The sequence below is a fragment of the Trachemys scripta genome, chromosome 1, assembly GCF_013100865.1.
Source record: "Trachemys scripta elegans isolate TJP31775 chromosome 1, CAS_Tse_1.0, whole genome shotgun sequence".
Taxonomy (NCBI): Eukaryota; Metazoa; Chordata; order Testudines; family Emydidae; genus Trachemys; species Trachemys scripta.
The window spans coordinates 18,065,674-18,078,927 of record NC_048298.1 but is presented as its reverse complement, the minus strand read 5'-3'; positions in this window follow the sequence as shown (position 1 = coordinate 18,078,927).

The window sequence follows — 13,254 nt, the reverse complement described above, 5'->3', positions numbered from 1 at the left end:
CTTGCAACCACATTGGTCGTGTGCTTTATCTGCTCCACATGAAACCCCACAAATGGTGACCCCGACGTGATTCGGCTTGAACATCAAGGCAGCCAGGACTTTGCCCAGAGTAAGCTAGCAAAAATCATACTAAACACAGCCGCCAGTGGAAGAGGGATCAATGTTCTCAGACAGTAGACCCAACAGGTGTTGTCTCAGAAGCTGAGCAAAGAAAAAGCAGATCCAACCAAAAAAAAGGATCTGAGTGGTCAGACTCTATGTCATCTCTCATAAAGAAACTGGAACAATTAAATTTAGATATTGAAAAGGCTCTCAGTGCTGGCTCTTCTTCTTCCAGCACTCCTTCTACCAAAAAGCGCAAACAGCCATGCCCTGTTAAGGTGGAGACAGGCCTTCTTCACAGAGATCATCAAAGAAAGGGAATCTGTGGGAATAAGAGGGCAGGCTACCAAGATTTAGATGGTTTGCCAAGCTCAGTGTCAACTGGAGCACGACCAAAAACTAAAGCGTTCGGTGAGAAAAGGCAGAGGTGGCAGCCGAGGCAGGAGGTACCGGAGGATACCGGCTCCTGGTCGTCCAAGAGAGACGTTCGTGAGCTCACAGCCGACTGAAGCGTTCGGTGAGAAAAGGCGGAGGTGGCAGCCGCGGCAGGAGGTACCGGANGGATTCAGCTTGCAACCACATTGGTCGTGTGCTTTATCTGCTCCACATGAAACCCCACACACACTTTCTCTGAGGGATGGGATATTACAAAGCTTGGAAGTTCATACAAGTGGTAACTTGAAAAGGTTACAGAGCTTGCAAAGGTTACAAAGGGCACATCTTCACTACCCGCCGATCCGGCGGGTAGCAATCGATCTATTGGGGATTGACTCATCGCGTCTAGTGAAGACGCGATAAAACCGATCCCCGATGGCTCTGCCGTCGACTCCGAAAATCCACCGCGGCAAGAGGCGGAAGCGGAGTTGACGGTGGCGCGGCAGCTGTTGACTCGCCGCCGTCCTCACAGCCAAGTAAGTTGACCTAAAATACACAACTTCAGCTACATGAATAACGTATCTTAGGTCGACACCCCCCCCCCCCCGTAGTGTAGACCTAGCCAAAACTTAAAAGGCTATTCTAATAATAACTGACGTTACAAAGTCTGCAAAAAGGGTGCAGAACTTAATGATACAAATTACAGATCTTACAATTGCATTTGAGCGGAGGCTTTACATAACAAAAAGCTTTGCTAAAGTCAAGATATATCACGTCCACTGCTTTCCCCATATCTACAGAGCCAGTTATCTCATCATGGAAGGCAATCAGGTTGGTCAGGCATGTCTTGCCCTTGGTGAATCCATGTTGACTGTTCCTGATCACCTTCCTCTCCTCCAAGTGCTTCAAAATGGTTTCCTTCTCTTCATGTCCTTTGGTTTCCTGATTAATTTTGATTTCAACATCTTGATTTTGTGCTAAATGGATGCTCATTGCTTCCCTCTGTTTACCCTCCCCTTTTGCTATTGTTTTAATAGTTGAATCTCCAAAAGTCAATAGATGTTTGTGGTTTCCCCCCCACCCCTCCCTTTCAGGTACATCTCTACTCATCGGTCAGCATCTGATCTCAGTTATACCCCTATAAATTCACAGTAACTTAACTAATGTCAGTGGAGTGAATGCAGATTTATAGTGGTGTGACTGAGAGCACAATCTGGACCCCTTGTAGCAGCCAGTCTACTTAAACACAGTTAACTATTTTTCATCCATAGTGTGAGCAAGGTATAAGTACAGCCTGTTTATTCATTAAAACTGTGTGACAGAGAGAGCTGAATTCTGTTTTTGACTTACCACTGGCTTTTGGTGTGGAATTAGACAAGTCAATTAAACTCTGTTACCAGACGCTCAACTACTGTAATGAGCTTAGTTCCACTGACATCCATGGCGCTGTGCTAGTTTACACCAACTGAGGATCTGGCCTTTGTGTCTCAGTTTCTCCATCGGTAAAATGAAGGAAACAAGACCTTTTGCAAAGCACTTTGAGATATTGTGTGGAAGAGCATTATATCTGTGCAGAGTTATTGTTCTGAAAGGTCTGGGAAAAGCTGTAATATTTCACTGCATTCAGAAACTCACATGTTCTCTCTTCGTCTCCAAAGTGTGTATTTTCCTCTAAGTGTTTAATTTAGAATTTCTAAAAGAAACAAGAAAAACCACTTTAAGCTGCCTTAATAGATACCACAGAAGCACTGCATGTTATATAGCACTTGATTTATCATTTAAAATTGAATAATCTAATACCTCATTCTTTTATTTGTTTAGATTCAGTCTGTGTGTCCTTTTAAGTGATGGTTAACTCTGAATGTTTAGAGATTGAGTTTTGGGTTAAAATAAGTGAGGAAAGGTATAAACCAGAATTGTCAGCAACTTGAATGTGTATAATTACATCAGGGTTGTGGATTTTTCACACACCTGAGCGACGTAGTTATACCAACCTAATACCCAGTGCAGACATAGGCGCCGACTTCCCCTCTTTCCCCTGGGTGCGACCCCCCCCGCCCACTGCCTCCAGCCCCACCCCACTCCGCCCCTTCCATGAGGCCCGGCCCTGCCCTGCCCCCTGTTCCAACCCCTTCCCCAAAGTCCCAACTCCTCTTTCCTTCCCCCTAGTCCATCTCCTTCCCCAAATCCCCGCCCTGGCCCCGCCTCTTCCCTTGAGCATGCCATGTTCCTGCTCCTCCCCCTCCCTCCCAGAGCGAGCTAACACTGTCAAACAGCTGTTTGGAGGTGTCCGGGCAGGAAGCGCTGGGAGGTAGGGAAGGAGTGGGGACGTGGCATGCCCAAGGGAAGAGGAGGAGGAGGAGGTGAGGTAGGGAGTGAGGGGAGATTGCAGAGCACCCACTAATTTTTCCCCATGGATGCTCCAGCCCTGGAGCACCCATGGAGTTGGCACCTATGAGTGCAGACAGCATTCTGTCGGTGGGAGAGCTTCTCATGCAAACATAGCTACAGCCTCTTGGGGAGGTGGATTAACTATGCCAATGGGGGAGCTCTCTCCCATCAGCTTAGAGCATCTCTGTTAAAGTGCTACAGCTGCACCAATAAAGCGTTTTAAGCGTAGACTTGCCCTAAGGTTGTAATTCATTTGTGTGTGTGTCTATTTACCTGCCTTAACCTGGTAAATCACTCTTATTTCTCATTCTTAGCTAATAAATCTTTGGATAGTTTATTATAGGTTTGGATACAAGTCTTTTCTTTGAGTCTGAGATCCTACACCATAGACTTTAACATCGTGATCATCTAGTCTGACCTCCTGCACATTAGACCACAGAACCTGACCTACCCACTCCTGTAATAGACCCCTAACATCTGCCTGAATTACTGAAGTCCTCAAAATCATGATATAAAGATAATCCACCATTTACACTAGCTTAAACCTCCAAGAGACCTATGCTGCAGAGGAAGGCAAAACATCCCCAGGGTCTCTGCAAATCTGACCTGGTGAAAAAATTGTTCCCAACCAACCACGAGCACGTGGGCAAGACCCAGCAATGAGGCACCTCAGAAAGAGAGGTGCTCAGATGGCATAGTGATACAGACTATACATGTATTTATTTAGGTTAAGACTGCCTAGGCATTGTACAAACTCCCCAAATGAAGGGCACTAATCCAAAGCTCTAGGCGTCCTTGCCACACATTTAAAAGCAGAAGAGTACAGAGAGACCCAGTATCTGATCAAAGCAGCAGCTCATCATCCTTTGACACAGCATTTGATCATGTGACCCGGTAACAGCTTAAAAAACTCCCCATCACACTTTCCCAGTAGAAACTCCCCTTTCATCTACATAGGCTACACATCTACACTACAGGCTCTAGCTAGGGCAAGTTGGCTGGGAAATCCATTGAGACTAGACTTTTCAAGTTTTTTGAAATCCAATGGGACTTCAGTGCCTACCTCCTTTGAAAATTCCAGCCTGATTCAGCACCTCTTCTGGGCAATTTACATTGGTGTTACTCCTAGGGAGCTCTGATGGATTTATAAGTTGCCCTCCTCTGAGAGTGCATCCCCTCTCTCATACCACTAACTGGATTGACACAGAGTGCACAGTGCATCCTTTTCTAACGTGGGGTGAATTTCATTACGGGAGTGCTCTGTATTTGTGTATATGTAAATAGTTCGTGAACCGATTAGGTGGTTCTCAATGTATGGAATGGAGTTGTAAGCTTTGTAGGACCAACAGAACTTTTTGCACACTATGAATTGCTTCCTCTGTCTGCTCTTTACATTGTCTGTCAACATAATGTCAGAGTAAAAGAGTTCGTCTACTGGTGACCCTCAGGAGTTGTCAAAGGTGATGACAGAATATTTAGCAGCACAGAAATCTCCTGAAGATGGAACCGTGTGAAGTGAAATGGTTGTGAAGTCACCTAGCTATTTGAATTGACTATATAATAATTGTAATGACTCTTTTGAAGTATAGGAGAGACGTTACACGAGTATATTTGTATATATGTTAATAGTTGATAGGTTATGTGCTAGTTCATGTTGCACAAGAATATGTAGTACAGTTACTGGGTTTTATAAGAACAATAAAAATTGTGCCCTGCAAATGGCTTCATTTTGCCGCTCTTTGTATCAGCTCGGAGCAAATTTGACTCATTTTACAACACGTTTGCTTAAAAGGACTAAGGGTCCAATCCTGCAATATGCTCAGTACTTTCACCTCATTGGCAGGAGGCTTTGTATGATCAGACTTTAATAGCAATGCAGCAGGACTATGAAGATATCATGGTCCATGTGTACAGGAAATTCCATATCAGCAAAGTAACAACAACACCGTAAAGGAGTTTAGGAGAAAGAGACAATATGATGTATCACTTCTTGTATAAACAGTGACATCTAGAGTTGCCATTAGTATTCCCTAATATGCGACTAAGTTAAAGGTTATCATCTGCTGCAGATTTAATGGATTGCATTAGAATTACAGCAAATGACCCTTGCAGCTCCTTTAAACTTGATCGATCACAATGTAATTGTCAAGGCGGGCTAGCAATTAATTTTCATTAGGCAGGGAAGTCATTAATGCTTGCTGTTAGGGAAAATGACTATTAGATTGAGGTGGAAGGGATTCAATCATTTTTTACAATTAAAAAAAAAAAGTTGGTGTAATATGTTGTTTCCATATGTTAAGAAGGAATTATTGCACCACCGTTAACTTGTGCTATTCCTGCTATGATGCGCTGGTATCAGCCTTTTTTTTTATACTGAAGGGACAGACGCATAACAAAACAAAATCTTTTATGGGAATATCACTCTCTAAGAACTCGTCCACAAAAATATTTTCCTATTGGCTTCTAAACTTTCACTCTGGAGTTTCTTGATATCAAAATGCTACTTGTTTTTTTTTTTTTCTTTGACGCGCTGGTTTTCCAAATCAGAAGAGGGAGAGAGAAGGAAGATAAACAAAACATATGTACTCTACATTGTCCAAAGTAACACAAGTCCAACTCAGCCTGGCACATAAAACTGTCTACATTTTGCTGACTTTTATAGACTATATTAGTCCAACAATAAGATGTTCTGACACCACCTAAAGACCATGTTCTGATCATGCCTGATAAACACATGAGAATGGAATTTTGTAAAACAAAATTGTTGTGTAAGAATATTAGGCCAAATTGGTGGGCAAGATAAGGAGGGGATTGGCTATTCCACCCATCACTCCTTTTTGGGATCAGAGCCTGGGTGGGGTGGGGAAGCATGATGCAGTCTGGAGGCATGTGGACTAGCAGAAGTGAACTTCAATCATTATGGCTGTGATCCCCACAATATCCTGGATCCCACCATGACACCTTTGGATCCTTGTCCTGATCCTGAAAGGTGTCCTGGCTAGACCAGGTCAGAGGGAGGGAACCAATGACATACCCAAAGCTAATTTGAGATGGCCAAGTCCCGAACAGCACCTGGAATGTGAGATTTGGATACCTGCTTGTATCCCTCTCCCTTGTGTGTCCTTTTCCTTCCCCAGCTTATTTTTTCACATTTCTACCTCTCGTATTGCCTTCTGTTTAATAAGAGTCTGCCTTAGATGTTTAAGGATACAGTTTTTGCATCACTAAAAGCAATGCCCTAAACAGCTTGATGCTGGTACAAGCTTGACAAGTCTCAGAGTGACTGATCAGAGAGTGTGCTATGCCCATGTCTTTCCAGCAGTGAGGATGCCAGGTAGAGTCCCCACCAGAGATTGGAAATTAATTTTCAATCTTTGCTGTTCCTTTTTCTCCCATTTTGTGTGTTTCTTGTTTTGTATTAAAGGAAACAGGATTGGACTCTAACAACCACACCAGCCCATCTCAACTATCTTTTTCTCTTTTCCCTAAAAAGGACAGTTGTTATGATATTTAATGCCATCTAAAAAGATCGTCAGTGGGGTTTCCTTAAAAAAACAAAAAATCCCCCCAAAAACCTTTCTCCAGTCAAAGGGAAAGGGAATAAGGAATATTGTTAAATTGAAAGCCTTTCTTAATACTTTACATTTTAAATATTGTAACTGTTTTCTGTATCTTTAATAAAAGGTTAGAAGGATTTTTAGTGGTGGTTGTCACCATGGAACTAAGCAGGCCAAGGTCTCTGTACTCAACCCCCCCGACCTCGTTTAACTGTTTAATGTTGGACAGTGACAAGGTCATATTAACACCTTTGACTCTCCGGGCCCAATTATTCTATCAAAATTAACACAACACAGCTATTGTGGTAGACACTAGACATTGCCTGGCACTGGAGGTCAGTTGTCATGTTGCTACTTGACATCACAGTTGTTGTAACAATCCTTTACATTCCTATTGCACTTCTCATCTGAGGATCTCAAGAGGGCTTTGCAAACATTAATTAATCCTCACAACATTCCTGTGAAGTAGAGAAATGTTATGTATGGGTTTCACAGGTTATATATAGTTGGTAAAAAGTCACACAGAGAGGTTAAGTGACATACTGAAGGCTAGCAAGTCAAGGGCAGATGACGCAAGAGTCCTAAGGTGGAGTTTTCAAAAATAGTCAGCCTGGGCATAATTCTGCTCCTATTGAATTCAATGGGAGTTTCACTTCTGGGGTTTAAATGATGCATACACTTTGTATAGCCCCTATGCATAGGGTGAATTTAACCCACAGTGAGTAGTGGCATTTTCTTTTGCACTATAAGCATGTTCTGCTTCCAAGTGAATCCTTTCATACCATCCTAAATTTGCTCTTTCTGGAGTGGAACTCTATATGGAGGTGGGGCTGGGTTGGAAGAAGAAAGACTTCTCGTACCCCAACAATGCCTTCTCAGACATGGGTGATGAAGAAATGTTAATATTACTACTTTACTTATATTATACTAGCAGTGTTCTGGGAACTTTAAAGATATGAAAGAAGGGGACCTAGGTGTGAAATTTTCAAAAGCACTTACAGGCCAGATTTGCAAAAAGAGTTAAGTGTCTATAGATGCAGATAGGTGCTTTTGAAAATTCCACTAGGAACCTAAGTGCTTTTGAAAAGAACACTGTGAGCCACCTATCTATATCTTTAGGCACATAAATATCTTAGTAAATCTGCCCCTAGCTGACTTAGGAGCCTATATCTTATTTTCAAAAGTGAGCATGCACTTAAGTCTAAATCTCATTAAGTCATTTCAATGAGATTTAGACTTAAGTGCACACTCACTTTTGAAAATGAGATTTAGGCTCCTAAGTCACGTTTGGAAATGGTACTTAGGCACTTTTGAAAATTATATTCCTATTATTATAAGCAAGTTTCCAGTAAAAATTATACTCAGGGTGTCTGTTTAATATTGTAATCATATTTTCAGTCACATTTCTAACTTAGGCTTTAAGATTTTAAAAATAGGAGCCTTAAGCCACACTTCTAAATTCCATTCTTAGCTACCCAAAGAAATGGCCTGATTTTCAAAGGTGCTCAGCACTTTTAAAATTCAGACTAGAGATTTAGGAGCCTAACTTTAGGCTCCTATTTTTGAAAATCTTTTCCTTTGTGAGACACCCAACTTAATGGGTCAATTGACTAAAAGCTTCAGTCGTTTGACAGAAACATATGTACACACATGATTTATTTTTCTGGCAGAATAGTGAATGATAGCATTCCAAATTCAGAAATTATCATTAAGAGGAATGGACTTGTTGATTATTCCAGTGGGTATTTAGAAGCTGATGCAGTTTTTCTTGTCACATGGACCTGGCATGAGTATTTCCCCAGCTATATCTCAGGAATGAAACCTCACATCCGTATGCACATTTTGATTCTAAATGTTTGTGGTTTTAAAATAAAAGTTGGAGGATACAGTCTGACAGTTTCATGCAACTTATTATATGGTATGCATTATTGGGGCAATGGTACATTGTAATCAAAAGGATCTGTGGGAGTTAGTGGATGCAGGGTTTTGACTGGATAAAGCGCTTTCTAGTAAAATAAATTACTTTGGTTTTAACAAGATGAAACGCATGAAATGTTGCCATAAATCATATTTCAGAGAATAAAAGAAATGAAACAAGAATGCAACCTTTGTTTTCTCACTTAACTCTTTTGATAACTGTTACTGTTCTTATTTCGTTCTTATTTGAAAACCACATACTTGAACTGCAGACCTACTTTTCCAGTACAGTAAGTGCCTTTGCTGTTGAGGGAACTCCTATTAAATGTGTCCGTTCCCTTCTCTAATATTTCTAGTTAATTTACTCAGGAAATGAGTATGTCCCTCTCTCTGCTCAGGAAAACCATGAGCTGGGGAGCCCTGTCACGGGGGTGGAAAAGATGTGGTTGCTAAATGCTTTCCATTCCCTTTAGAGTTCACAAATGCCCCTCAGGTGTAACTCCCTGGGCTCAGGGTTCTGCTGGGTTTTGCAGGTGGATCTGAGGACAAAAGGCACTTGAGTATCATGTAGTGGGTGCCAAGATGGACAGAGGGTGAGCCCCAGAGGGCAGCTAGATCATGTGATATGCTTCCCTCTAGGACTGATAGACATGTATGCCAAAGCTCATGCTGCTAGATAAATTGTGTGTCTGCATCACCCTTGGGTTTGGAGAGGTTGTGCAGATATTGGGTAGCTAGCCAATGGGAAGATGAGTACTTTAGGAACCATACTGCAAGGGGTATGAGGAATCGGAAGATCCCTTCAAACATATGTTCTGTCACACATAGGTTAGCAGATTGCCTTTACTCCCGTTCCCTAAAATCAATGATTGGGAAGATTTCAGCCAAACTTGTCACCACAGGGAGGATTATTCAGAAGCTCAATAAATTTCCTGGATTCTTTGTTCTCATTTCACGAATAGACTTATTGTCATGGACAGTGAGTGCTCTAACTTGCTACTTTACACTTTACATCCCGGTTTTTAATTGTGCCAATCCATTGTTCATTGGCTGTATAAAGTAGCATTTTGTGTCTAGTGTCTAAACTAGAGAATATCTTTTTTTCAATTACTCCATTAAAAAAATCAAACTGCATAAAAAGAGTTAGTCTCTTTTTGTTCTCTGGTGAGCCTTTGCTCTCCATCCTTTATGTATTGTACTAATACCTGCCTGTTAATTAAAGCCTCGATAATGGTTTCCTGATGGCTACAAAACTATCTGGGGTTGTCACCCTATTGGAAATATTTGGCCCATGCTGAATGAGATCTGTGAAGGGGGACAAAATGATACACTCTCATTCTAATCTGAAGATTATTATTTCTGCAGCCTTGTCTTCTGCCCTTGTCACCAGAAGCCATTCCTTCCCTTTCCTGTTCTCACTGCAATCTTAGGAACGGGAATGAGGTATCAGCATTTTAATTATTATCTTTCACAGAAACGAGAAGAAGTAGTAAACTATGCCTCTCTCATCCTGTATGGGAATTGTCTGGCATACTCCTAATTACCTCAATCTGTAGAGGAAGTTCAAAGGCCTGCTGTCCAAAATAGAGTACTAACGAGGTCAGATTCTGAGTCCTCGTTCTTTTTATAAAAGGCCCAGGTCAGCAGGGTATAAATTGGTTGGCTTCTCAGCCGTGCACACCCTGCAGACCTGAGGATGCTGAGTCACCGAGAGGGTAATTTTCAGCCCACTGTACAGAGCCAAAGCTAAACCAAGGACTCTGCAAACCTGCTCCTAATTCAGAGCAGCTCAAGAGGGAACTTCTTTCCTCCTGTGCTTCACTACTCTTGAGTCATTTCCCACTATACGTCTGTGGAGTATATTCTACTCCACTCTCTCTCTCTCTCTCTCTCTCTCTCTCAAAAGTACATTATTAAGGTGGCGGTGTTAGGAAATACCAGAATTAAGGTTACTTGTGCAACCTCAATTCAGCCTCCTTGTGCATATTCATTATGATCCAGGCTCTAATGACGTGATCACGTGCTATTTTTTTTCTATAGTATTCCTGCCTTACTCGGTACACAGAATGGACAACGTTCGCTTAGGGCAAATCTACCCTTCAAATGTTGCATGCTGCTGTAGTGCTTTAGTGAAGACGCTGTAAGCAGATAGGAGAGAACTATCCTGTCAGCATAGTTAATCCACCTCCATGAGAGGCAATAGCTATGTCAGTGGGAGAAGCTCTCCCGCTGACATAGTGCTGTCCGCATGGGGTACAGAGGAGGGTTAGGTCACTATAACTATGTCGCTTAGGGGTGTGGATTTTTCACACCTGAGTTATGAAGCTATATTTATATAGGTCTGTAGTGTAGACCAGAGCTTAGTGAGAAGCTGTTTTCTCTTCATTGCTCAGTGTGTGACTCCATGCCTTATTTCTTGCACACAATTGAAGACCTGTTTTAAAGACAGAATTATCTCTTTCTCATGGGCTTCTCTATGGCACACCTTACTGTAACATCTGAGTGCTTCACAGATATTAATGAATCCATTTTCACAAAACCCTTGTGAGGTGAGGGGATCGTATTATCCCCATTTTACAGATGGGGAGCTGAGGCACAGAGAGATTAAGGCCAAAATATTTACTAATTTTGGGTGGCCAATTGGAGATTTCTAGGACCTGATTTTTTTCAGACTAGTTAGCATTATATAGCACTTTATAGGTTCAAAGCACAATTTCCATTGACTTCAATTGTTCAGTATTATTGTTTCAAGTTGCCCAAGAATATGGGGAACACACAATTAGTGACCCTCTGTCAAAAATGTTTGATTTAAGTGACTTGATTAGGATCATATAGGAACTCTGAGGTAGAGGCAGGAATAGCATTGTCCAGGGCAGAATCCACTTCCTTATCCATGAGACCTTCCTTTGTCTTCCTGCAATTCCCTGCCTTTCACTGCACACCTTCCAGCTTCTGCAACAAAAGAATCAGATGTCCTACAGACAAGTCTCCTTCAATACACAACCTTGATTTATTCCTGAGAAGGTATGTCCCATGCCCTGAATGAGGAAGGCGACCTCTGGAAAGATACTGTATCATAATGCATGTGCACCAGGGGTCTGAATTAATGTTGCACAGGCAACCTTAGTTTTGGCATTTCCTAACTTCTGAATGACTTTGAAACCTTAATGTTCTTTTTAATGTGATTTTTTTTAAATTGTAATTTATATAGATTCTTATACCTCCCTCATCACCTTACTATCTGATCTATTTTTCAGGAGGGCATTGAGTGACATGTATCATGTAAGGTTTGTTCTTTCTGTCTTCCTCTTACCACGTGGCAAATTGAATGCAGTAGGTGGTTTTGTTTTGTTTATGTACACGTTTCTCAGTGTTTGCTAAAGATGGCAAGTCAAAGCAGTGCACCTTGCACCTGGAGCAGAAGGTGGAGGGACTTGTTATGACTCTTACTTCCTATGGGAGTTCATTACACAATCTCAAACCTGCCCCCGAGAAAGCTTTGTCTCCTGGACAGATGAACTTTAAGCTTAGGCGTGGGTATAATGTTGCCTGCTTCAACTATTGGAACAAACTGTTTGTGGATGTGATGGACTCTCCATCTCTTGGAGTCTATCAATCATAGTTTGGTGTCTTTCTGAAACGCATGCAGTAGTTCAACGGGACTTGTGGGTTTGATGTGATTATATTCAATCCTAGGTTTCACATCTTCACAACGAAGCCAAATCATGAGTCCATTTTAATTTAAAATGGGGATGTATATCTTTTACACTGAGCTTTCTTGATACAAGATAAAATCTAAGATACTGTTTGCAATAGGTAAATAGTCTTATTTGATTTCAATTTTTTCAGGAAGAGGGTTTTTTTTTTTTTTTTTTTAGAAGATAATTTACTGTTTTTTAGTGTTATTTTAAAAATAGTTTAGTGTTATTTTTTAAAAAAAATGTCTCTGCATTAGGCCTCCCCATTACAGTTTGTGAATAAAAGGGGGGGAAATATATTTTCAACCTCAACACAGTGAACTATAGTGCTTAAGGATTAAGTTTGAGCAGAGGCTGGTGCTATGAAGGAATGTTACCCAGATGCTTTATTTCCATTTTCACTGTGTATTCAAACCCTCTATATGGTAAATCTGAGTTGAAAAGCTAACCAAATAGATCTGACTATTATTATTCACATGTGTTTTTTAACCACTGAAGGTCATCTTTGGTGATTAGCATCTCACACATTTTATTGAATACTGAAAGCAACTAAACTCATTGAGAGAGAGTTGCTGTAATTATTAGAATTTTTTTCAGTTTTGTGGGCACTCTGTTTCTGATATAGACACCCCACAAACAGACATGCCAAATCCATGAAAAAATGCAGACATTGGGCTTGTTTTTGACTTAATTGGCTCGTGAGTTGCTTGTTCCTTGTTTGGCTTGTAGCTTGTTGTTTTTTTTTTTTTCTGACTGGCTCACGACAAGCAGGGGCAAGGGGGGAGAGAATCAGGGTTGCACAGCAGGCAGACCACAGTCCCAGACTGCAACCCAAAGGGATCTGGTCCCATAGAGTGTTAGGGTTTTTAGGGATTGGCTTGTTTTGGCCTTGTTTTGAAATGGGATTAGCTTGATTTTTAGCTTATTGTGAAAGTCGAGGTGCTTATTTACCGTGTGAAAGTTGGCAACTGTCCCCACAAACTTTAACTTTTTAGAAACAGGGGTATGTCTCCCATAGATGCCCATCTCTCTTGCTTGCATTTGTTTCCTTTAGCTTCCTAGAGCACAAAATGATATCTGATTGTACTAATATCCAAAAATCAATGTTGTCTCTCCTTGTCAATCTTTCTTTTTAGTATGTACTTCTTTAGGGACCATTTCTTGTCTATTTTTGTCTTTTAAATGAAACATTATATCAATTATTAATACCCCTC